A 23,150-nucleotide genomic window follows, 5' to 3' on the forward strand; every position below is an offset into this window, starting at 1 on the left:
CACCATACACACACACACACACACACACACACACATCATATGACCCCCCCCAACAATATGCACAGAGAAACACGCAATACACACAACACAAACACCTCCCACACAGGACACAGCACAAAGACAACACACATACAATGCAATATAGGCACACACACCACACACACTACAAATACACAATACCACAATTCAATGCAATACAGACAATACACACACTACCCAATACACACACTCTCCCTATAATACACACAGACACACACCACACAAACACTCCTCACATGCACAATACACCCATCACACTCATACAATGCAGTATAGACACACACCACATGCACCCACGTAATATACACACCACAGTGAGACATACTGCACACACACCATACAGTGCACTCATACCACAATATAATGTACCACACAGTATACACAATACACAGACACACTGCACAATACACACACAGATACACACACATATTACACACTGACATCCCTCACACATATTGCATACAGTTCCTCCACAGGAACACAGATAACCTCCCTCTAACCACAATCACACTAACCCTCTGCCCCAGATACACTACCCACTCCTTCTGTCCCTCTCTCCTTCCTTCTTTCTCTTTGAATAATTGCAAATTCTTCAATCAAAAAATTTCAGGGCCAAGTGAGTATGTTAAAGATAACATAATATTGCATTGTGATGATTCAAATCAATTTATGACATTAAGATTTAGTTCACATGAGTAGGAGCTGCAGTTTCAAAAACTGTTCTCTAGAAGCACATTTCTTTGCCTGAAAACCAGCGTAACCTTGGCATGATTTGATTGGTACTCGTTTCCCAGGTTCTTCTTGATTAAAGTGTTTTTGTAGAGTGTCCTTCATCTTCACCCATTATATTTTTATACACTTGGCTCTTGGTTATCATAATTTCCTGGCATGGAAAATATTATTTTTTAGGTGGCAGTGTTGTTGCCGCCAGGGTCACACGTTCATGATGGGCGGGAAGCATTCTGAAGAAAACTTAGATAAATAAAATTTAAAACGGGCAGTTTTGCCAAGATTTTAAATGAATGGTCTACTCCATTGTTTTAATGCCTAATTGAAGAGATTTTCTATCTCCACCTGTAAATACCAGGTAAATTTATACTGAAATCTTACTTGTTCCACAGCCCAATTATGCAAATTGAGGATGTAACGCATTTTTTTGTCCTACTAAATGTATAGATGAATCACTTAAGGATAATTAGTCCTTTTACAATGATTGCATAAGTGTTGTTTCACTTAAATTTAAAGGGGATGTGGCACATATGTGTGAACTTCCTGTTCTAAACACAGGAACAGACACTTATTTTATCAGTTTGAAAAAATAAGATCTTAATGTAATTTGTGATATTTGGATTATCTTACTACCTTCTTCATCTTTTTTTTTTTTTACATTTTTTATTGCAAAATAAAACTAAAAAGGAAAAAAAAAAAAACACCCATAACAAATGCAGAGCTTAGCAATTTATTTTAAGATGAACACTTGCAACTACCATCTAGTTGGAAATAGAACTTTACCAGCCTCCTGGAAGAGTCTCCATTTGCCTTGTCCCTGTTGCTAAGGTGAGTTTTTTTTAATCATGAATGAGTGTTAAATTGGGTCAAATATGTGTCTTTTTAATCAATTGAAATAAAAGTATGATTTTTTATTCTAAACCTTTTTTCTTCATAACGTGGTGAACTATATTGATTGCTTTTTGAATGCAAAACTGCCCTTGCATTTCCAGAATAAACTTCACTTTTCTGTGATATAATATCCTTTGTCTATAACACTGAATTTAATATGCTAATATTTTTTCAGGATTTTAAATATATATGTATATGAAAGAGACATGTCTGAGAGTTGGGACTTATTCCTTTCCTTATATTCTCTCAATGATTTTATGTAAATATGTTATTTCTTCCTATTAAAAAAAATTACTAATAAATCTATTTAGGCCTAGGGATTTCTTTCTGGAAAAGTTATTATATAAGGTCAATTGCTTTAATATACATTAGACTATTAAGATTTTTCTGTTTTTCTGTTTACACTTTTAGTGTTGGTAAGTTGTATTGTTTTGAGAAATTTATTGATGTCATCCAGATTGTCAACATCTTTTGAGTAAATTCTTTGATATTGTCCTCTAGTGTTCTTAATGTCTATAAGATCTATAGTTGTATCTCATATTTTCTTCCTTATTTGGAAATTTGCATTTTATTCCATTTTTTTTTTTTTTTTTTTTTGCTGTGGATTTATTTAAAAGAACCACCTTTTGACTTTGTTGATTTTTTAGTGTATTTAAAATATTTATTTGAAGTTTTGATGACATCTTTATTATTTCTTTCCTTCTTAAGTGGGATTAGATCTATTTTCCTAGCTTCTTGAAATGAAAGCTTAAATCATTGACTTTTCAGCCTTTCTTCTTTTCTTAATATATGCATTTAAGATGGTAAAATTTCCACTGTTTTCTGCTTCTATTTTTTTTTTCTTTTGAGATGTCAGCTCTCAGACTTGTTTTTGCTCATTAGATGGTAATGTGTCATTTCTTCGGCTGCTTTTAAGATTTTCTTTTTGTCCTGATTTTCAGCTATTTGATCTTGATGAATTACCTAGATAAGCTTTTCTTTAATCTTGCTTGAAGTTTTCTGAGCATCTTGAATGTATGGGTTGATGTCTTTCATTTGTTTGGACTATTCTTAGTCATTATCTTTTTGAATATTTCTTCTGCCTAATTATTGCCTCTCTTTCTGGCAACTCAATCACATTTATTTTAGACCTTTTGAATATGTCCAAAATTTCTCTGAAGTTTAAAAAATTATTTTTATTGTTCTTTAAAAAATCTCTGGCTTCAATTGGATATTTTTCTATTGAATTGCTGTGCGGTTCACTAATTCTGTGTTCTTTTGTGCCTATTCTGTTGTTAAAACTATACATTTAGTTCTTAATTTTAGATATTGTACTTTTCAGTTCTATATTATCCATTTAATTCTTTTGTAAATTCTAATTCTTAATTGCAATTTGCCATTTCTTCATTTACATTGCCTCTCATTTCCTCTATTTTCTTGAACATATTAATCATGGTTATTTTAAAAGTAATTGTTACCTCTAGTATCTGGGTCATCTGTGGACCTACTTCTATTGTCAGTTTTTATTATTGGTCATTTGGTCTTCCCTTTTTACACTTTGTAAGTCAAATATTGTATATAAAAGACTATAGAGGATCCGTGATGTTATCTTCCACCAATGATAGTTCCTCCTCTCCTTTGTAACTCAGACCGAGAGAGGAGATTGCCCACCAGCATCCACTCAGGGATTGAGCTGTGCCAGGGCTTGTTGTAGTTTTGGTCAGACTCAATCTACCTCTGTTCCCAGGGTGTCAATTGAGAGCCTGGCAAGTCTGTGTCTCCTCAGTTCTGAAGGACTGTGGGTAATGCAGCTCTGCCTTAAGATGTTTTAGCTCAGCTGTCTAGCCTCCTGACTTCCTCAGCTTGACAAATTTCTGGAGGGAGAGAAGGGTTGTGTGTTTGATATCTTCCTATCTGTAATTTTGTCCCTCTTGAACACCAAAACCTTTACTGTTTCTTCATTTTTTTATTTTTTATTTTTTTTTTACCAGTGGCCAAGCCTTGAGTCTCAGCCTCTAGCCACATCCAAGTGTGTTTCAAGTCCCCTGAATGGTAGCTACAGATCCTGGTTTTAGTTCATCACAGGCTTTCATCTTTTGCCTCTTTTCTTATCTATGTCCTTCCCTCAGAAGGTTTGTGTTTCCCAATCACTTCAAGACTGATGGTGTTTTATTATCTCTTTCAGAAACTTTTAGCCTAGCGTATCAGCTGCCTACCCTTCCTCACCACTTAGCCAAAAAGTTCAGTCAATGCCTCGTGGAGGAAATGGGCTGTGCATTCAGGCCTCTCCCCTCCAATATGATTTGTTGCCATGGTCCTACATGACCACTAAAAGCTTTTCTGGTTTCCTTTCACCCAGCAATGTCCTCTACCTTACCCAAGATTGATCATTGGGCTGACAGCTGGAACTGGAATATGTTTTCAGGGGATAAAATGCTGAAAATCACCATCACCTCTCTTAATGGTTCTTCTCTCTCTGGAATTTTAGTTCATTTATTCCTTGTTGATGCCAAAGCTCTCCAATGCTTTAAAGCTATTCTTTTTTGCAATTTATTCATCATTTTCTAGTTTTGAGAGAAGAAGCACTGGCTGTGACCTACAATGGAAGGACCTGCTTGGAAATGAAACTTCTGGACCACAAGTTTTGACTTCCTTTTCATAGCTTTTATGACTTTATTCAACAACAGTACCCTCTGTGGCTGTGGTATCCTGCGGGACACTGATTACGTGCTTCAACTTGGCGGGCCTGGGCCAGGGGACCGGATCCGCCCCTGGGGAGGGTGGTGGGCACGGGTGACAGCGCCCTCCACAGCCCCCCAGGCCTGGGAAAGTGAGGCCGGAGGCAGGCCCCATTTCCTCACCCAAAATACCACCGTTAGGGGAGGCTTGCTGGAGGGAACCGCCTTTTCCCCACCCCCTTATCTTGCCCGGACACTCCCCGTTGCCAGTGCAACTCCCATCACCACCAGTGCGCATACATTGTTGCCAGACACCGTTGCCAGAGCAACTCCCGCCCCTTTTCAAACAACCTCCGTGCTCTCTTAGAACCAATCCTAACCTCCGCACCCTCTCAGAACCAATCCTAGCCTTTATCCCCTCAGCATTGACTTGTAACAACCCCCGCCCTCTATGCCAGCCTATATAACCTGTGCTCACCCCTAATAAACTCTCTTGGCTTCTTCACCCTCAAAGAACCGTGTCCCGCCTGTTCCTTCTCGCCGCCCTCCACACCTTGCACGCCTCCGCCGGGGACCGGGCCCAGTCCCCCGCCTCGCCCTCGCCTCCGGGAAAGAGCCCCCGCCGCCGGTACCCTCCAAGCAACGCCGAGAGCCGAGGGTTCAGCAACCGGCCGCCCCCCCCCCAGACGAATCAACTGCGACCGCAGTATCCATCGGAACTCAGTCTTTTTGCTTGTAAAATAGTTGCATTAGAGGCATTTTCCTTGGTCACAAGTTGGGATTATTCTTTGTGAGACTGAGCAGTCATTAAAAGAATGGAACGGTTACCCTAACTTCATTATAATTGTGACAGGATTCTCAAACTTTTGGACTCATATAGCTTAAATTCAGGGCACAGTTTCTTAAGAATTCTGCATATCATTGTAAAATAATGGTTTGGCAAATGTGCCCTGGCAGAGTGGTGTCCTTTGATCACTGACACTCTTGGCATTTTGAAGTTTCCCATGTTAAGGCATGAACCTGGAAGGAAACTTCAGGTGGGGTTTTGGGCTCTTGGCTTGTGTAATTTATTGAGATTGGAGAGGATTATGTGTCAGAGTGGTAAGTGCAGAGACAGAGTTAGATTCAAGTCTGTCCAAACTATTAAATTTGATCCAATAACAGAGATCTCTTTTTCCTTTCTCTTTTTCCCTCTTCAGGCTGGCTGATCACTGAGTCACCAGCATATGCCACTTTTGAGTCTGGGATCAATTAGATTTTTTTTTTCAATTATACTTCAAGAAGATCTGATCTAACCACCTTGGTTACAGGCTTAAACAACCAAAAACCTTACTTGCATACATTTGTAATCCAGGAGAGCACGTAGAGTTGTCCTCCCCAGTAAGGTTGGCAGTGAAGAGAAGAGAAAGAGGACAGAAGCTGCGGGGAAGTTTCTTTAATGGTGGAAAAGAAGGAGCCAGTTGGGGTGGGGCAAATTACATTTGATGGTGTGTGGTGGATACAGCAAGGTGTAGTTAGGGGCTTCAGTTTTGGAAACAGAGGACACATCAATTTCTCTGAAAGAGAAGGGAAAGATGCAAGAATTGGTGCCAATGGAATGTAATAGTCAGAAGGCAGGAGTGGGGAGTAGGGAGTTCCCATCTGCTGATATTTCCATCTCTACTCCCTTGCAATGCCATTCCATTAGACTGGAATGATTTCTGTACTCCTGTCTATCATGTTTGGCTTGGTGCAACTGACCCTACATCATAAAGTCCCCTTGATCATCTCAGTTGGAAGTGATTTCTCTTGTCTTTGTACTCCTAAAGCCTATGGCAATATTTATGTATTGCACTAGTTTGCTGTACTCATGGGTGAAATCTCTATTTGGTGGTACAGCTTTGAGGGACAATATGTTTATTGTTGTTATGCGTATATACTCTGGACTCAGATTTTCTGTGTCCAAATCCCTGCAACTGTTCTTACTATCTGTATCTAGGGTAAATTAACTTTTCTGAGCCTTCTGTCAGATGGGCCAGATCTTGGTAATGATATCAGTGAGTTTTGTGAGGATTAAAAAAAAATCATATTTAATTTAAATAATATCTACAAATCACTTAGAATATACCTAGTACCCAACAATACTGTGCTGGTTTGGATATATTATGTCCCCCAGAGGAGCCATGATCTTTAACCCAATCTTGTTGAGTGGAACCTTTTAATTGAGTGTTTCCATGGAGATGGGACTCAATCAAATGTGGGTGATAATCTGATTAAATTATTCCCATGGAGGTGTGGACTCCACCCATTCAGGGTGGGTCTTGATTAGTTCACTGGAGTATTTAGGAGAGAAGCTAAGAGCCAACACAGACCCAGATGCTTGCTGACACTGAAAAATGCTTGGAGTTGTGGACAGAAGGATGTTTGGAGATCCTAAGCTAAGAGATAAAGCCGAGTTTGCCTCAGAGAAGCTAAGAGAGGACCCCCAGATGCTTAGAGAGAAATGCCCTGGGAGAACAAGCAAAGATGCACAGGAGATGAAAGAGAGAAGCTGAGAGAGACAGTTTGGAGATGGCTGTTGAAAGCTGATTCTTAGAGATGCTTGGAGATGTGGAGAGAAGGACATTTGGAGATGCTAAACTAAGAGATGAAGCCCAGAGTTTGTCCCAGAGAAGCTAAGAGAGGACCCCCAGACACTTAGAGAGAAACATCTCAGGAGAAAGAAGTAAGGATGCAAAGGAGATGAGAGAGAGGAACTAAGAAAGACCCAGAGACATTTTGGAGAAAGCTATTTTAAAATGCAACCTGGGAGCAAAGGACCAGCAGATGCCAGCCACATGCCTTCCCAGATGATGACAGAGGTGTTCTGGTCACCACTGGCCCTCCTTCAGTGAGGGTATCTTCTTGATGCCTTAGTTTGGACACTTTTATGGCCTCGGAACTGTAAATATGTAGCTGAATAAATCCTCTTTATAAAAGCCAATCCATTTCTGGTATTTTGTATAACGACAGCTCTAGCAAAGCGGAACAAATACTGACTGCTATTTTTCTTACTAGTTTAATTCAATTAATACACCCAAACACTTGAGTACATTACTCTTTACGTAAATGTTATTCTCACCTGATGGTTAGCTCTTCGGTGATAGAGATTACATTTTTGCTGCAGTGAAAGCCACCATAGTGGCTAATCTTATACTTCATAAAGTCTGGGTTGTCAGAGAGGCCACTGAAAGCATTTTGCGTGGAAAGGTCTCCAGAATCCGAGGGAAAAATTATAAAGAGGACCTTGTAAATGATGTGAAGGCTTCCATTTGACATAGAACCTAACTATAAATTGTGACAACTCATGGTATGAGGGGCTTAAAATGTGCTCAGTTAAAGGCCAGTTCCTTTAAGGTAGCCCGAAGGATCCTTAAGAACTCTTGAGATCTGTGTGTGGGGGGGCCTGGATGGGGAGGAAGTGGAGAGGCAGGGATCTTGCAGTCGCAGTAAGGAACCAGGACTGGGATCCAAAACCAGGTGGAGCTGTGATGATACCTCTGAGGCTGGTGGGTGTCAGAAGGGGTTTTCCGTTTACCTTCTTTGGGACCTGTAGTTGCCGCTCAATATGTATTTGTTTAAGAAATAAATTCAGTGCCTCAATGGAAACAAATCATCTCAGGCTCTTAGGAGCTGGCCCTTCCATGAATCCAGCTGTAGATAAAATCTAGGCTGTAATTCAGCTTGCCCTTTTGTTGGGGGTTGTCTCAGACAGAAATTCTGTGGATGGTGGTGGCACCTGGCCAGACGGGAGGGCCTGGCTATTTGTGAGAGTTTCAGCTCTACTCTGGGCCAGTGTCGGCCACTGGACAGCTGTTCTCATGCCAGGGAATTAAGTTTACACAGCGAGGTAAATCAAGTTGTAAAGAACAATGTGATTAGAGGGAAAAAATCATTTGTTACCCTGCAGTCCCAGACATGATTTATTCATGGTTTAGGACTTTTTAAACAAAGAAATGATGAAAAAATCCTTTAGAAAAACAAACTGACAAATATTTTGTAAAATATTTATAAGATGCAGGACCTTTTTATATATGAATTATTAAATAATTTTTGTTCTATGAAAGGTTGTTTTGGAGGCAAAGAAAATTGTTCTGGAAGAATATATAAACTGGTGAAAATTAAGAAAAAAAAACAACACAATGAAGCCAGGTCTTTAGTCATTGTGATTTGATTATCTCTCTTGGAAAACACCCAAAGCTGTGTGCACTTTTAATCTTTTGTGAATTTTTTTCACATTCACGACAAAGGTGAATTTGTCCAACTTATAAAAAAAGAAGAAAAGTCAGAGGTACGAGGGGAGGAAACCTGGCTAGGCTAAAGTTTCGTGGTCTCTGATTCTTTAATGATATGAAACCTCAATAATTAACACTTACCATTAGTGAATGAGTAAGCAACCTGGCTTATAGACTATTTAAAAATAAGTGGGAAGTAGAATGGTGCCCCCCATCTGGAGGGCAGTGTGGTGGTTCCACAAGAAGCTAAGTATGGGGTTCCCATAAGTTCCTGCAACCCCATTATTGGGTATACACTTGGAAGAACTGAGAGCAGGGACATGAATGGACATTTGCACACTGGTTTTTATGTCAGCCTTACTCACGATTTGCGATGGGTACATCGACTGATGAACGGAATGGTGAGCTGTGGTGTGTGCATACAATGGAATATGGAGCAACTGTAAGAAGGACTGAAGTTGTGAGGCGTGCAATTAGGTGAATGGATTTTGAGGACAACATTTTGAGTGAAATAAGCCAGAAATGAAAAGAAAAACATTATAGCACATCACTAATATGAACTAACTACAATGTGCAAACTCTGAGAATTGAATCTTAGAGCACTGGTTATTAGGGGAAGGCTTATTGTGAAGGCCTTAGATTGCTACCTCTTATAGCAGTCACATCTATTCCAGAGTTGTAACATGGGACCTGACTTCCAGGGGTGTAAATCTCCCTGGCAATGTGGGACATGACTCCCGGGGATGAACCTGGACCCAGCATCGTGGGATTGAGAAAGCCTTCTTGGACCAAAAGAGGGAAGAGAAATGAAACAATATAAAGTTTCAGTGGCTGAAAGATTACAAAGGGAGTTGAGTGTTCATTCTGGAGGTTATTCTTATACATTATCTAGATATCCCTTTTTAGGTGTTAGTGTATTGGAATAGCTAGAAGGAAATACCTGAAACTGTTGAGCTGCAACCCAGTAGCCTTGATTCTTGAAGACGATTGTGTAACTATGTAGCTTACATGGTGTGACTGTGTGATTGTGAGGATCTTGTGGCTCACACTCCCTTTATCCAGTGTATGGATGGATGAGTAGAAAAATGGAGACAAAAATTAAATGAATAATGGGGGGATTGGGGAGTTGGGATGTTTTGGGTGTTATATTTTACTTTTTTTTTATTCGTGTTTGTATTTTTTTAAAGTAATGAAAATATTCAGAAATTGATTGTGGTGATGCATGCACAACTATATGATGGTATTGTGAACAATTCATTGCATACTGTAGGTGATTGTATAGTATGTGAATATATCTCAATAAAATGGAATTAAAAATATATAAAAATAAATGGTGTTTATCCTCCATCATCTATCCCATTTGCAAGGGAATTATTGCAATTTCTGGACAACATACTTGAATAGAGACACTGGCAAAAGGGAGCAGGGCTATTCTTGGAGAAGCCAAGAATAAACCACTTATTCTTATAAACCACTTCACAGTATAGGAACAGCTGAAGAATCAGTGTTCTTTCTATAAAGAACAGAATACTGGGTGGGAATCACATAGCCAGTCCCCTAATGTAGGAGGGTTTCCCTGTCCCCTGTTCTCTCACTGTGCCCTTCCTGCGAGAGGTTCTTGGCTCTATGGACAAGAGAGTAGAGTTGCTACATAGTGGTGCATACCGGTGAAAACCACCAAGAAACAGGATCATGCATGACGTGCTTTATCCCACAGAATCTGACATTCCCAAAGCCTTCTTCAATGTTTCACAGGACCGGAAATGTTTGTCTTCACAATGGTCCACAAAGGTGGCCGGGCCAAGGCAGGCTTATGAGCTCTTGCGCTCAGCCAGCCTCTAGCCTGGGAGTGAGGCCCCTTTTGCTTTCTTACAGGCACCCTCTGTCTCTCAGAGAGGTTCCCTGGGGGTCTCCATCACTTTTCCTTAGGGAACATGAAGAGAAAGCCACACGACTCCCCACCAGGCCACCCACTGCTCTATCTGTTCTCTTCAACCCTTTGTACATCCATAGTTTTCTCTATGCTGAAGATGAGTGATGGGGCTTGATACTAGTTATTTTTTAGTAAGTTGGGCCTGGATGTGTTCATTGCCTCTCTTCAGAATGTCGGTGTACTTCTCTCCCCTCAACTTCAGCTCTGGGCCTTTAGCCAAAATTCTTAGAGAATAGGAAATGTCCCATTTAATTCAGTGAAGAATGGCTGCACCTCTACTGAGCAGTTAAGCCTGATGGTTGGTCCCTTAGCACTTTTAAAGAATGTTTCTGTGGGATGTACCTGCTAGGTGGAGATTCTGCTTGATGACCTTTAAATCTTTTTGTTCTGAGCCTATAGGACTCTGACTAAGCAAACACTGGGCTGCTCCCCCATGTGGTGATAACTATTCTTTGATGCAAGTTGAGGTTTTCTTGATCAGTTATTATATATGGTCAATTACAATAAATGTCCAAGTATGCTTGAGAGAAATGTGTGTTCTTTAAAATTTGGATACAGAACTCTGTATCTGTCCATTAGGGAAAATTTGTTAACTATAATTCTCAACTATTCTTGTCAAACTTTTTGTCTAATTGACTTATGAATAATTGACATGTCTATCCAATATGATGGTGAATTTATCTTCTTCTTTTTGTAGTTTTAGGCTCTTACTACATATATTTTACAGAAATTTTCTTAGATATGTACATTAAAAAATTCCTGTATCATTTCAAAAAATCAAATCCTTTTTATCCTTAATACTCCATTTTGTCTTAGTATCTCTTTTATCTAATAATACAGTTATACCAGCCTTATTTTTGTTGGTAGGCATAAATGTCTTTTTTCATCCTATTTTTACATTGATCCATATTTAAAACTGGCAATATCAATCCATTTTTGACCCACAGAAATGGCAATTTCATAAAGCTCAACAAGGCAGTCAAACCTTGCATGTCCTTATGGTTTAGATGGGTCTCTTGTATGCAGTATTTATGTGGATTTTGTTTTTAATACTATCTTTCAATCTTTGTCTTTTAATTGTGAGTTTAGCTCATTTATATTAACTTTAACTATTGATATATTTGGACCCATTCCTACCGATCCTGATTTATTATTTCTGTTTGTCTCACCTTTCTACATTATAAAAAATGATATTTATATTTCTTCCATAATGAGATGAGAATTTTTGTATGCTTTCATATTCACTGGTCCCATCCTCCCAACAAACATTGCCATCATCATATTATCAATTGTCAGTGCTGTCCAACAGAACTTTCCAGAGTGATACAAATGTTCTATATCTCTGCTGTCCAGTATGGTATCCAGTAGCAGATATTGGTCATCACACATCTATTTTATCAATTCTGTGTTATTTTGGGCATCTTAATCTTTTTCTTTGTTTTTAGTGACTTAAAGATAGCAACAAACTTTACTAAGATATTTGATTATATTTACTTCATATCAACATCTCTTGGATTAGTTTCTTATTTATGCAATTTATCTCAAATTGTTGTCAGTTTGCCTCTGAGTAGCAAAATATCTAAGGCCTTGTAAGCCTGAAAATATTCTAATTTAAATGATAATTTGGCAAAATATACATCAATATTTTGAAAACACCAATTTATTTTTTCTTGCATCCATTCTTGCCACTGAAAAACCTGATGTCTCTCCAAGTTTTGATCCTTTTTATGGATCTTTATCTCTAGAAGCTTTAAATTTTTTCTTTTTGTCTTTGACATTCTGAAATTTCATTAAGATATGTTTAATTTATCTCCTCTCTTTGACTCTCTATGGACTCTTTCAATATGAATTGTAGCATTAAAAAATTCTAAGGAACTTGTATTTTATTTCTTGAAATAGTACTCCAATTTTATTTTCCCTTTTCTCCCCTAGAGCCTCTTTTATTTGGATTTAGCACATCTATTTCTATTCTCCACTACTGTTTCATTTTCTTCTTCATTTTCTATTTTTTGTCATTTCTTTCTTCTTTCTGGGATTGATGTTCCTCCAACACTCTTGTGTTCCACTTGGCTATTTTATTTCTTAGCTGCGAAGATTCTGCTATTTATCCTATTCACTCTGTTATCTATTTCAATGATTATATTTTTCATACCAAGTCTTTATGTTTGACTTTCTATGGTTTTTTCCTTTTGTTTCATATGTCAAATATATTTTCTTATCCTGTTTCAAATATTTATTAGTATAATTTAAAAGCTAACTGTAAATCTAATTATAAAAAATGTGCTAACATTTCTGCATCTGATGGAATCTGTAACACAGTATGTTTCTCTTTTGAAAATGTCATGTCCATCAAAAATCATGTTTTTGGTCAGAGGGTTCCTTTTCCTCTGGGGGTATTGGCTGCTCTGTCACCCAGGTGTATGGAGCAAGACCCAACTCCACAGTGTCCTGAGAAGGGATGAACCTTGTGGTGGAGAACCCAGAACCAGAAAACACAGGAGGAGTCATCCCCCACCCTAGAAAACTACCCATCAGTTCGAGGTGATGCTGATCAAAAGTGGTGGGTTCTCTGTCTGATGTGCTCAAATGACCAATTCCTGAGACAATGGGGTTTGAAAGAGAGAAAGAGTTTATTGCTAGGCATGAAGCAGGTGAGCAGATGGCCTATCAGCCTAAAAATCTGTCTCCCTGAATTGTGGTAACTCTGATGGTTTTATAGTAACAAAAGATGGGCAGGTTTAGGATAATGAGCACAGTGGCTGGAGATGATGAGGTCAGAGGTGATCTAATTATTGAGCATGGGCAGATTAGTTACATGTTTAGTCACAGAACATATGTAAGAAAATGGTGGCCTTAATATGATGATGGGTGTGATTTTTAGAATTATAATGAGGTATAGATCACTTATAGGTTAAAGTTTAAGCTACTGTTCATGTCAGGAGGACCAATTTTGGTTAAATCCAGCTTCATCTATCAAGAAAGCTTCAGAATTGGGGTGGTTTAGTTCTGGGCTGACTCAAGGCTCTTCATTAAAAAACACTAAGGGCTGTGTTTAGTGATTAGAAGACTCTAAAGTTGAAAAACAGGCTAAGAGGGTACAAGTTAGGGACAGTCACGAGGTTTTTACAGTCACAAGATAAAGGCTAGATGGTTATACAATCATTATCAGAGATCAAGGCAGCAGAGTTGCAGTTCAGAAATTTCAGGTATTTCCCTCTATTCTAACATACTAGAAAGTAGAAAGAAATATCTATATAATGATTCTGCAATCATAATCATTTCTTAAATCCTAACTTCTTGGGAACAGGGACTTCATCCACTGCTCTATGGAGAAGCAGCATTTGGGAAAGACCCTCTTACACTGGAACTCATCAGTCCTGGGGAAATGGGCAAGCTTCTGCCTGAAGTTAGTCAGTCTCCACCTATTTTTCTCAGCTCCTCAGAGCACAGGTTGTCTGGACTTCCTTTAGTTTCCTCCAGTCGTCATCTCAGAGGTCTGAGCCGCCAGAGGTGTGGGTGCTAAAAGCATCTCGACACAGCAGGTGGGAAGATGCCAGCTGAGCTTCAGCAGATCCTCTTACATCTTCATCTTCCCACAGTGTGACAGGCTGCTCCTGCCCGGGTCACACCCACCACCCCATGAGTTCAAAGTAGCATTGTCTCCCCACTCCCATATCCTGATGTTCTGCCTGGAGTTCTCCAGCTTATCCTTGGCCTAGGGAACCAGGGGTCATACTAGTTCACATTTTGGTAGGAATCTGAACTCTCTATTCTGTACCAAGAAAAGATTTTTAAAGACCTGGGTAGAGCCTCACTTGTTTGTATATAAATAAGTTCTAAAAAGTCTTTGTCCCCAGACATGTAAACATAGCCAGCACCAACCCAATCTCAGGCCACATTCAAGATTTGTAATAATTTGGACAGAGTTGGAGAGGTTTTACCATATATTATATCTTTGAACATGTATTTTCAACAAAAACAAAGTGGCCCATTGACTGTGGCCATTCTCAAGGTGGATTAGATAAGAGTATAAATATGTCTTCCTTTCAGACACAGTTAATGGGAAAACCTCTCTCCTAGGACTCTGCAGTTAAGCTTATAGAAGTGCTTTTGAAATGCAATAGCTTGGATGTGGTTTAGCACCTAGTTACCATTAATGGACTTTAATTTGTCCTCAAGCAAATAACACTTGAGCCTATGAGACAATTACCAAACATGAACTTTGATGGGCAAAGCAGTATTGCATTTCTGTTTCTAAATTTACATCTCGAGATAATTAGTTCAAGGAAATCATGAAGAGTGTAAAAAAGATGACTCCGGAGACTTCTGTGAGATCACCATTAAAATAAATTTATCATTTACTGAAGATCATAGTTTTTAAATTTTGAAAGATTTAAAAACATACATGTTCCAACCCAGCTTAGCCCTGAGACCATGTGAGGCACGGAGTTAGACGTGAGTTTACTAGGACTGACGTACAGGAGTTAAGGTTCTATGGTGGCGGCTGGCAGGGAAAGGCGGAAGTTAGTTCTCCGCAAAAAACAGGAGGTGCTAGGGGTGGTTTATAAGGGTGAGGACAAGGAAAGTGTGAGAGCAGAGTTTCAGCAGTATCTTAGTCAAGTTTGTTGTTATCTTTAAGTCCCTAGGGAAAACAACAACAAAAAAGATTAAGATGCCCAAAATAACATAGAATAAATAATGTAGATGTGTGCTGACCAATATCTGGCAGGGTCCTGTGACACAATGGTGTGGAGATTTGTGATCAACAGTGATCAGGGGAGGGGAGTTTCAGTGCTTTGTTTACATTTTTTCATCCCTTAGGGAGGTCTGATGACTTTTAATGTCTGTCCTGGTCAAGTAAGCGGCTACATGAGATCACTTTGGGGGAGGGGGCCTGGGTCCTGGGTCCCCACAATACAGAAAAACTCGGGAAGCACAGATGTCCATGGATTAGTAAATGTTAGCATTTGGGTGATTTTCCTTCATCTTACTGTTTTTTTTTTTTTATGTTTTATTCTTTTTTGTATTTAATGCATTAAAAAACAATAACATAGAAAATTACAAAACTAATCACGGTCATGTATTTGATGGCTATTCTTCAGGTCCATGTTTTTATATAGTATGATACTCATCATTTAAAATTTTAAAATGTGCAACATAATACTATGTATTGCTTATGGGGCAGGAAAGTAGAATAATGGGTATTTCAACTTGGTGTGTTGTTTCTGCATAAAAGAATCTGAAGGAATTAAGACCATGTTAACATTTGTTAATTTGGGGTGCAGTTGGGTGAACTGGCAGCTTCATGGATCTATCATCTGTCTATCTATCTATCTATCTATCTATCTATCTATCTATCTATCTATCTATCTATCTATAGCTGTCCACAGAGATAGAAATGTAGATGCATATATATATATACATGTATAAATTATGGTTTTATGTATCAAATCATCAGGTTTTATATTATTTTATTATTTTATACATATAAAATCTCCATGTGTGTGTCTGTGTGTGTGGGTGTGTGTGTGAGACAGAGAGAGAGAGAGACTCCAACTCTTTTTGGACGGTCACTTCCTTTTCTCACTCAATATTTGTATTTTTGAGATTCAGGCAGTAGATATATAAACACTTATTTATCCACTCATCTTAAGTGCTGAACAGTATTCCATGGTCTGATCCTACACCATTTAATTTATGCATTCCTTATGGGTGGGCATTTAGCTATTTTACTATTGCAGGCATTTTGTAGCAGACATTCTTGTATGTCCCTGTGTTTACATACCCAGAAGTGGAATTGTTGGGTCATAAGATATGAACATTTTTATGTATACTAGACATTTCTCTCCACATTCTTTGATACACCTCAGTTTCACTTTGTTACTGAGTTATGTCAGGGGGCTGTGGTTGCAGAGTGAAGTGTGGGGTGTAGGGTGTTTAAATTGCATTTGAGACTCAGTGAGCTCCTTTGCATAAATTCTGAAAGACTATCAGTTATTATTACCTAAAACATGGCATCTCCCCATTCCCTCTTCTTTCTTTTTACTGCTTGTTAGCAATGTATTTGACCTTTTTATTCTTTCTTCAATTCCTCTTACTTTGTTTTCTATAGTTCTCCTTTGTTTATGTCTTTGTGCTGCATTCTGAGTGCTTTCTTTGGCTTTATCTTTCATATCACTATTTTTCTTTGGCTTTGTTGGACCCACCTATTGAAAATTTATATTTTTGGAGCCATTTGCTATAATTTTTATTTGTAGAAGTTCTATTCAGTTCTCTTTCAAATCCTTTTGTCTTGTTTTTCATAGTCCTTTTCTTGTCTTCTGAATTCTATTTCTTGCTTAACATTTTGAATAGTTTGATCATACGTATTTTAAAGTCATTTAGCTTTTATCATCTGGTCTTGAGAGTCTGCTTTTCATCGACTCTCTCTCATGGTGGGTTGTTCCTTCATTTGTTGAATATTTCCATTTTTTAAAATTATGAGCTCATCCCCAGTGAGGTTGATTCCTATGAAAGTCTCATGCATCTTGAGTGCAGGATCGTTGTTACAGATGGATTTTGGCCTTTCCCTGTTGCCCACCTATAGGACCAGGTTTTATATTATTTCCTTGGGGTTTTACTTCTGTACACCCAGACCTGGCCTTGCGAATTCTCACAGTGAACTTTTCAACCCATGTTCTCAAGCTGAGAGGAAGCTTCTCTGGGTGGAGTTGCACAGATGGGCAGCCCTTCCGGTGGAGCTTTTGCCCTGTGGGGCTCCATCCTCGTCTAATACGTTGTGAACAAGGTCTCTGGAGGTGCCTAGTGAGTTGGCTCTGCCTGATTCTGGGTGTTTGGAGTTCCAACACTGCATTTTCCCCACCTCCTCCACAGGGTCCTTGGTTGGATTTCCCTTACCACAGGATGCTGAGCCTGTAACTGACACTGGCTTTGGGCTTGCCTTCATTTCCCTGGCTTTGAATTTCCTCATCATTTCTGTAACCTGGAGATAGTTCCTTCTTGGATTGGAGCTTGGCAGTCAATTTAAATTCATTTGATTAGTGTATCTCATGCTTCTGCAGGTTTGGGATGGGGAAGGTTTATGAGGAAGATTTATTCCTCTTACCTCCATCTGTGATGTTTCCCAGAAGTCCTGAAGGACTTCATTATGAAAGGCAACTTTGAATCTGCTTCATGGAGAATACAACATGTAGCTGACAGGCAAGATAAAAGGGAGATGGCGAGTTGAATACTGAGGCTTAAAGGTGATATTTGAAACATTTAAGAATTGTTTGGCTTGGGCATCAATCAATCAGAATGGATGCTATGGATAAATGTTCAAGAACAAATGGTTCAGACATACTGGCTGAGTGCCAGCACTGCTGAGATTGACAAAATAATGGAATGGCAAGGAGGCAAATGTTGGGGATTATGTCTTTCTTTTGTGGATGGATGTTCGTTGGTCCACTCATATTGAGATTCTGGATTGGCCTCAATAATCACTTAGGAACATAAAACACGTAACCTGAAAACACCTTAATGTGGACTCATATAATCTCAGTGCTTGAAGGGATTTTTGATCACCTAGTGTGACACTATGGTTTACAATTGAGGAAGTGAGGCCTGGAGGTGAAATGATGGTAACGAGGTCATATCATTTTCACAACACAAATTTGTTCCCTGAAAGTTATTGTTCAGGTTTGCTGAAGCTGCCAGAATGCAACATACCTGAAATGGGTTGGATTTTTCAATGGGGTTATATTAGGTTACAAATTTACAGTTCTAAGGCCATGAACATGTCCAAATCAAGGCACCAAGAGGAAGATACATTCTCTGAAGAAAGGCTGCTGGCATCCGGGGTTCCTCTGTCACCTGGGAATGCACATGGTGACGTTTGCTGGTCCTCTCCTGGTTCTGGTTTCAATGGCTGTCTCCAAATATCTCTCAGTGTTTCTCTCTCTTCTCTCCTAATCTCCTATATTCTAAATAGTGACACTGAAATTTCTCTGCTGCTGCCTTGCAAATGCACAAGCCAGAATTTAAGTTATCCTTGACTGTTACCTTGTGACATATTCTCCATGGAACTTTTGTGGAATTAGGGACATAGTTTATTAATAGGTGACATCATCTCCTCCAGCAAAAAAGAAGTGGCATGTGGTAGTCCACCGATTTTGGCACGCACTTGGTTAAATAATGTTAAGCTTTCTTTTTTTCACTGTGGGATTTTCAGATTCTTTAATATACTAGTTCCACAGAAGATAGATTAGGAACCCCTGACCTAAACTTAAGAAAAAGTCAGTAGTAGAACAGTGCTGGTCTTAAATGAAAACTGTCAAGTCCTTATTATGAGACAGACACTTTCTAAAGTGTTTTATGTACCACATGATATTGAATCTTTGCAATGACCTTGTAAGGCAGTGTCGGGGATCGAATCATGTGCCCCACAAAAGACATGTCCAGTCCTCAATCTGTGTTCCTGTGGGTGAGAACCCATTTGTAAACAGGACCTCTGAAGTGTTGTTAGTTAAGGTGTGGACTCATTTGTGAAGAAGATCTTCACATGTACTATTTAGGTGTGGCCAAATGGAATCAAGGTGGGCTTCATCTGCACTGGAGGTTTTATAAAAAGAGGAAATTTGGACATGGTCATTCAGTAGAAATCAGAAGTCAGTAGTCCGAGAGCAGAGAGGGAAGGCCGTGTGACGGAGGATGCCATCACCAGAAAGCCACCAACTCTGGGAGAGAGCATGACCATGCCGACATTTTGATTTTGGACTTCCAGACTCCAAACTGTGAGCCAATAAACATTTGGTGTTGAAGCCCACCTGTTTTGATTTGCCGGTGCTGCCTTCTGCAAAATACCAGCAATAGATTGGCTTTTATAAAGGGGGCTTATTTGGTTACAAAGTTACAGTCTTAAGGCCATAAAGTATCCAAGGTAACACATCAGCAATCGGGTATCTTCACTGGAGGATGGACAATGGCGTCCGGAAAACCTCTGTTAGCTGGGAAGGCACGTGGCTGGCATCTGGTCCAGAGTTCTGGTTTCAAAATGGCTTTCTCCCAGGATGATTCTGTCTAGGCTGCAACTCCTCAAAAATATCACTCTTAGTTGCTCTTGGGGCATTTGTCTTCTGTTAGCTTCTCCAGATCAAGAGTCTGCTTTCAAATGCCATTTCCAGAATGTCTCTGTAAGCTTCAGCTCCTCTCTCAGCTCCTGTGCGTATTTCAAAGTGTCCCTCATGGCTGTAGCAAGCTCACTCCTTCTGTCTGAGCTTCTATAGTGCCCTAGTAAACTAACCATGCTGAGTAGGTGAGGCCACGCCTCCATGGAAATCATCTAATCAGTTACCACCTCCATGGAAACACTCAATCAAAGAATTACAATCTAATCAACACTAATACGTCTGCCCCCACAAGATTGCATCAGAGAGAATGGCATTTTGGGGGACGTAATACATCCAAGCTGGCACATTCCACGCATTCTGTGTATTTGTCACAGCAGCCCCTGCAGATGTGTTGATTCTCCCAGGTTACAGAGGAGGAAGCTAAGGCACGGAGGTGTTAACAAACTCAGGGGTGGTGGTGTGGCTGTGGAAGGCAGGGTGGGCTTGGCCCCAGAGCCCCAGCTTCCAAGCCTTGCCCTGGTGGCCACTGCCGCTGCCCAGGCCGGCTTCTTGGCTTCTCAAGATCAGGGTTTCCCCACCTCCTGTGCCTGCCCCATTCCCTCTCTGAGCTTGGGGCACTTTGGGCTCATTTTAATTCCCCCAGTTTATTATGCAGTCCCTGCTACAGGGCCTTTAAACACACCGTTCCTTGTTTTCCTTCTTTGTCTGGCTAACACCTGCTCACCCTTTAGGTCTGAGCCCAATGTCACTTTCTCGGGATGCCTTTCCTGACCCCTCAGATTAGGTGATGCTCCTTGCTGTCCTGTCAGGTCACTTATCATAGGTTTTATAACCGTGCAACTGGTGTTTTTGACTGATGTCCTGCCCCGCCCGCCACAGGCAGGGAGCAGGTCTGGTTTGCTGTCTGTGACTGTGAACAGTGCACCTGGCACTTTGCAAGGCACAGGCTCGATCAGAACAACAAAGCTGTGTCTCCCTTTCCATCAGTTCATATCTCCCTTTCAAAATCATGCAAAAGACTGGAAAATTAATTCCCTGGCTAATGACATGCTTGCTCTGTTTTTGAGAATAGTTAAGCATATTTGAGGTTTATTATAGTTTGTAGACTTAAAGTCTGTCTCTCCAAAATGGAAAATAAACACATATGAATTTATAGTTCTCTGTTTTTAGTAACAAAATTTATGTCCCAAAGTGCTTATTAAAACATTAGCTCCTTTTGGCCTTTACTGCTGGTGGTATTTTTAGTTAAGTATTATGATTATCTGACTCTTGTATAATAAGAAGGAAACCCAACACCATCACCCTTTTATTAACACAACTGAATACATTTACCTTTCTCTATTAACAGCTTTTAAAAATGGCCTGCAGAAAGAATGAAAGGGGGTCACTAGTTTCAAGCTCCATTTGTTCTCGTGCTGTTTTTCCTCTATGGATCATCAAGTTCCTTGTCCACCTACATCTCTGAGAAAATAGGAGGAAGGATTGCTGACACTTCCCTGCACTGATAGTGAGCTACAATAGGGAGAGCACTTTGCAAATGCCAAATGTCACATAAATGGGTAATAATCAATTGCTTCTATTTACTCTCCATTGTGAACTCTACCCGGTAATGGTGATTTTAGGATGGGAGCTTTTACTTACATGCAGTAAGGAAAGCTCAGAATCTGAATCTAACTTATGATTGTCTTTCATATTTGAGAAGTGTCTTTACGGGATAATAAGGCTTGTTCTTTATTGCTCCCACGTCTTAGCCTGAGCACAAGGTTATCAAGTTTCTGAGTTCTCTCTGTAAACTTTGAAGCTTTTGCCATTTTGCAAAAACTGGCCTCTTTCATTGTCCATCATTGAATGATCCTCAGAAACACAATGGAAACACACATGTTTGTAACTAACACAACTGCTGTGTGTAGACACAAGATTCCTAATTGGGGGCCCCCAAGAAGAGTGGGGAGCACCATGACTTGATGAAATAGAGATGAGCTTCTTGTGAGACTGTAAAACCTGCATAAGAGTTGTTCTTACTACCTGACGTTCAGCCTTCTCCATGTCCTGGAGGGGCCTGGACGCCTTGTCTCTCCAATAAATAAGCATGTGGACAGGGTGCAAATGGCTGAGTCTGGGATTAGCAGCAGCTATGTTTTTTTTTTTTTTTTTTTAATCTTCATTTTATTGAGATATATTCACATACCACGCAGTCATACAAAACAAATCATACTTTCGATTGTTTACAGTACCATTACATAGTGGTATATTCATCACCCAAATCAATCCCTGACACCTTCATTAGCACACACACAAAAATAACAAGAATAATAATTAGAGTGAAAAAGAGCAATTGAAGTAAAAAAGAACACTGGGTACCTTTGTCTGTTTGTTTCCTTCCCCTATTTTTCTACTCATCCATCCATAAACTAGACAAAGTGGAGTGTGGTCCTTATGGCTTTCCCAATCCCATTGTCACCCCTCATAAGCTACATTTTTATACAACTGTCTTTGAGATTCATGGGTTCTGGGTTGTAGTTTGATAGTTTCAGGTATCCACCACCAGCTACCCCAATTCTTTAGAACCTAAAAAGGGTTGTCTAAAGTGTGCATAAGAGTGCCCACCAGAGTGACCTCTCGGCTCCTTTTGGAATCTCTCTGCCACTGAAACTTATTTCATTTCCTTTCACATCCCCCTTTTGGTCAAGAAGATGTTCTCCGTCCCACGATGCCAGGTCTACATTCCTCCCCGGGAGTCGTATTCCACGTTGCCAGGGAGATTCACTCCCCTGGGTGTCTGATCCCACGTAGGGGGGAGGGCAGTGATTTCACCTTTCAAGTTGGCTTAGCTAGAGAGACAGGGCCACATCTGAGCAACAAAGAGGCATTTGGGAGGAGGCTCTTAGGCAAAACCATAGGGAGGCCTCGCCTCTCCTTTGCAGCAACCGTCTTCCCAAGGGTAAAACCTGTGGTAGAGGGCTCAACCCATCAAACCACCAGTCCCCTATGTCTGTGGTCATGTTAGCAACCATGGAGGTGGGGTAGGCGAATACCCCTGCATTCTCCACAGGCTCCTCAAGGGGGCACTACACCTTTTTTTTTCCCTTGTTTTTTTTTTTTTTTTTTTTTTTTTAACTTTCCCTTCTTTTTTTAAATCAACTGTATGAAAAAAAAGTTAAAAAGAAAACAAACATACAATAAAAGAACATTTCAAAGAGACCATAACAAGGGAGTAAGAAAAAGACAACTAACCTAAGATAACTGCTTAACTTCCAACATGTTCCTACTTTACCCCAAGAAAGTTACCTAATATAGCAACATATCTGTGAACTTGTTCTTACTATATCCATCAGAAATTAACAGACCATAGTCATTCCTGGGCATCCCCAGAACGTTAAACAGCTTATCTGTTCTTCTTGGATTATTGTTCCCCCTTCCTTAATTGCTCTCTATCGCTAGTTCCCCTACATTCTACATTATAAACCATTTGTTTTACATTTTTCAAAGTTCACATTAGTGGTAGCATATAATATTTCTCTTTTTGTGCCTGGCTTATTTT

General features: G+C 39.7%; 1 long non-coding RNA gene across 1 annotated transcript in view; it reads left to right on the forward strand.

Annotated features, from left to right (window-relative positions):
- The first annotated feature begins 1,462 nt into the window (after positions 1 to 1,462).
- Positions 1,463 to 23,150, forward strand: part of LOC119506192 — a 43,911-nt gene continuing 22,223 nt past the window's right edge. Inside the window, exon 1 of the long non-coding RNA XR_005210941.1 lies at positions 1,463 to 1,596. This is a non-coding gene — a long non-coding RNA (uncharacterized LOC119506192). The remainder of the gene's footprint in view (positions 1,597 to 23,150) is intronic.

This window comes from Choloepus didactylus, chromosome 11 (genome assembly GCF_015220235.1).
Source record: "Choloepus didactylus isolate mChoDid1 chromosome 11, mChoDid1.pri, whole genome shotgun sequence".
NCBI lineage: Eukaryota > Metazoa > Chordata > Mammalia > Pilosa > Megalonychidae > Choloepus > Choloepus didactylus.